This window comes from Poromitra crassiceps (assembly GCF_964638095.1).
Source record: "Poromitra crassiceps genome assembly, chromosome: 2".
NCBI lineage: Eukaryota > Metazoa > Chordata > Actinopteri > Beryciformes > Melamphaidae > Poromitra > Poromitra crassiceps.
Window position 1 is genome coordinate 18778171 of NC_139624.1, and position 4372 is coordinate 18782542.

General features: G+C 48.3%; 1 pseudogene across 1 annotated transcript; it reads left to right on the plus strand.

The window, feature by feature from the left end:
• The first annotated feature begins 2704 nt into the window (after positions 1–2704).
• LOC310790325 (tubulin alpha chain pseudogene) lies at positions 2705–4060 on the plus strand (annotated as a pseudogene). Its single transcript has one exon. The product of its transcript is annotated as a tubulin alpha chain pseudogene (transcript).
• Positions 4061–4372: the final 312 nt, after the last annotated feature.

Consider the following 4372-nt stretch of genomic DNA (forward strand, 5'->3'; position numbering starts at 1 on the left):
AGGAGGTGTTTGAGTTGAGGCCTGGGGGTAACTGAGGTTAAGGTTAGAGGAGGTGGTTGGGTTGAGACCTGGGGTCACTGAGGTTAAGGTTAGAGGAGGTGGTTGGGTTGAGACCTGGTCTCACTGAGGTTAAGGTTACAGCAAGCTTACGATCAAGGCTGTCAGAAGCCATGGTGTGGATGGAGCCAGGCATGGAGTTTTTGGACAGTTGCGGTTTTGGAATGATGAGCTGTGGCATGGCACCAACCATGGACAGAGCCTAAAGTGTTTTGGAAAGACAACCCAGAAACAGAATGTCCTGAAGTATTGAACCAGAACATGAGGTAAGCAGTGACAAGCAGGGGGGTAGTGCTGCCGGAACGCACCGGAGCGACGCTCAACCGCTTTCTTCTCCAAGAGAAAAGAGACGAGCAGGTACGAGAGAGAGAGAGAGAGAGAGAGAGAGAGAGAGACCGGCGCGGAGCAAAGCACATGATATTATACAATTGGGATTGATGCATTATTAAATCAAAATGATCAAAATTCTCAGATCAAGGCTGCAGCAGCCAGTGCGCCAATACTGTTGCACCCAAAATGCACACACAGCTCTCAATACACTGCATCCACAACACGATGAAACAATCTGTCAGCTCAGAGTTTATTTGTTTAGTTTGTCCAACACTTTTCTTCACTGCATAAATGTGCTCCATAATTATGCACAGAATTCTGTCTCACTGTGAAGATGCCCAATGGCAGAAATGCAGGGTTCAATGCCCCGACAAAAACCGACAATTAAAATTGCGATCTATGCCTTTCTACCGCTAACGCTAATGTTGGTTAAAAAGATCAAAATAAAATACTTGCCAAATTGTGCCAGCTTGTCACATGACAGTCAGATTATAATCTAGCAGTTACATAGCCTACAATAAATGACAGGATTTTATTTATTTTTGTTTATTTTCCACCTCAGTGAAAAGGCACATTCTCCACACGTTCTCCACTCCAGCTGCCTGATGCGCACTGCTCAACAAAGGTTGGTGCCGTCTGTTTCTCTGTCAGCAGGACTACAGAAAACTACTGGTCTGATTTTCATGAAGCTTCATAAGGCTGTAGGTAGCATGGGCCAAGCAAGAACCTGTTGCATTTTGGAGCGGATCTGGATCCGACTCATGCCTCACAAACAAGCAATTGGCCTTGGCGGAGGTCTGCCTGTGCGCTCTGGGCGCGCTGTGTGGTCTGTGTTTTAGACTCAGCCCTCAGTCTTAATCCGTTTCACTCCTGTAAGACTGAGAATATTACTATTTAAATCTTTGCATAACGTTAGGTGGCGCTGTGATGCAAGGAAGCCTTGCATCGGAGAACCAATCATGAGTGTTGTGGGCGGGCCTGCTTTCTGGGGGCAGTTCTCATGCAGAACCGGTGTCTCGCAAAACATCGTCGCATTTGCGGAGAAACATATTAATCACTTAGAAACAAACATAACCTGTTAATAGGACGTGTTTCATCCGGCCCCGGCGGCTAGAGGTCTTTCCCCCAGCGATAAACCCGACTCCCGAGGCTAACGTTACAGAGCCTGCTGATGACTTCACAGTAGCAAGCGGACCACTTCCGGGTAGGAAAAATTATTGTAAAATAAACCACAGCTATAAATTTTGTTTGGAGCATATCAGCTTCATGCTCTGTGTTAGGACTATGATAAATGGCATTGCCGCTACCAAATAAAATTCTAATAATAAATGTAGGCGTGTCTGCTGCCGGCGGTTCTCGCCGGGCTCGGAGACAGTTTCTGACAGTGAAATTCCCAGACGTTTGGTGGCGCAGCTCACCAAACGTCTGGGAGCCGAGACTATCTGTGTTTCTAGCTGTGCATACCAAGCCTGGTGGAAAATCCATGCATTTATCTCGTGATCAGTGCTGAATCTGCTGATCACGGATCTTCTGGATTCTATCTTCTGTTACACATAATGAGAGACAGACCGGGACCGGCGGTAATATAAATGGGACCAATGGGCTCAGCTTCCCAGTTTCTACAGTGAAATAATCAGGAATACAGGACTACCCCCCCCCCCCCCCCCCCAGTGATCATTTAGAATAGCGCCGCCCGGGTATGATTGTGATATTAAAGATAAAGTACTGATGTTAAACAGAACATGATCCTGCTGTGATATTGTCCAACAAGCCTTTTAGTTTTAGTTTTTTATGTGATCGCAAAGCAGTCTTATGCATAGATGGCAAACTTCTTGCCATATAGTCAACGGACAGGCACTCCATCACCAAAGAGGTGAAACCAGGGCCCGTGCCACCACCAAAGCTGTGGAAAACAGGAAGACACCGATGATGTCACCATGTCTATTCAGACATTGTCACAATGTCTATTTGACATTGTCTACTCGAGCAATTGTGATGTCATCAGTGATGATGGAAGTGACGTCACTCGAGCAATTTTGATGTCACCGGAGATGATGTCATCAGTAATGATGACTTCACAATTGTCGGACCCCAGTAAGAATAGCTGTAGTATTTGCTGCAGCTAATGGGGATCCTAATAAACTAAACAATTGCTTGTGTGACATCACTGATGACATCATTACTGATGACATCATAATTGCTCGAGTAGACAATATCGGATAGACATTGTGACATCATCGTGATGTCATACATCCTTCCCCTGCATAGGCTATAAGTAGGACCAGAAGTGAGTAAATGGCCACTATAGCAATTCAAAATGCGTGAGTGTATCTCAATCCACATAGGACAGGCTGGCGTACAGATTGGCAATGCCTGCTGGGAGCTGTACTGTTTGGAGCATGGCATCCAACCAGATGGACAGATGCCCAGTGATAAAACTATTGGAGGAGGAGATGACTCCTTCAACACCTTCTTCAGTGAGACTGGAGCTGGCAAGCACGTGCCCAGAGGTGTGTTTGTTGACTTGGAGCCGACTGTCATTGATGAGGTGCGAACTGGAACGTATCGCCAGCTCTTCCACCCTGAGCAGCTGATCACTGGGAAGGAAGATGCAGCCAACAACTACGCCCGTGGCCATTACACTATCGGCAAGGAGATCATCGACCTGGTTCTGGACAGGATCCGTAAGCTGGCTGACCAGTGCACTGGTCTCCAGGGTTTCCTTGTCTTCCACAGCTTTGGCGGTGGCACGGGCTCTGGTTTCACCTCTTTACTGATGGAGCGCCTGTCCGTTGACTATGGCAAGAAGTCCAAGCTTGAGTTTGCCATCTACCCAGCTCCTCAAGTGTCCACTGCTGTAGTGGAGCCCTACAACTCCATCCTTTGTACTCACACTACCCTGGAGCACTCTGACTGTGCTTTCATGGTGGACAATGAGGCCATCTACGATATCTGCAATAGGAACCTAGATATTCTGCGTCCTACTTATACCAACCTCAACAGGTTGGTGAGTCAGATTGTATCCTCCATCACGGCCTCCCTCCGATTTGACGGTGCGCTGAATGTCGACCTGACTGAGTTCCAGACCAACTTGGTGCCGTACCCCCGTATCCACTTCCCTCTGGCCACCTACGCTCCTGTGATCTCTGCGGAGAAAGCTTACCATGAGCAGCTCTCTGTGTCCGAGATCACAAACGCATGCTTTGAGCCGGCCAACCAGTTTGTGAAATGTGACCCTCGCCACGGCAAGTACATGGCATGCTGTTTGCTTTACCGTGGGGATGTTGTGCCCAAAGATGTCAATAGCTCCATCGCCACCATTAAGACCAAGCGCACCATCCAGTTTGTGGACTGGTGCCCCACAGGATTCAAAGTAGGTATTAACTACCAGCCCCCCACTGTGGTACCTGGTGGAGATCTGGCCAAAGTCCAGAGGGCCGTGTGCATGCTGAGCAACACCACTGCTATTGCAGAGGCCTGGGCCCGTCTGGACCACAAGTTTGACCTGATGTATGCCAAGCGTGCCTTTGTTCACTGGTACGTAGGTGAGGGTATGGAGGAAGGAGAGTTCTCTGAGGCCAGGGAGGACATGGCTGCTTTAGAGAAAGATTATGAAGAGGTGGGTGCTGACTCCATTGAAGGAGAGGGAGAAGAGGAGGGGGATGAGTATTAAATTAAGATGATCCAGCAGAGTTCTATTTCATAATATCCACTCGTCGATATGGGTGTATTTCGCTACAGTACGTGGGCGTACTGAAGAAAGATGCAGGGGCGGAACTTGGCGAGCTAGCCAGCTGTATGGAGGATCAAGATGACTGGAAACGCCGCTGGAGGGCTCGTCTGAGGACCACCTAATAATAATAGTAATAATAACACCTCTCCGGGTGTTCTCCGCAGTGTCTTTAGTTCGGCTGTAACTGCTCTTCTGGTGTGTTTGTCCTGGGCCACTCGCGCTATGTTCAGCAGATGGGACGCAACCTGGTTG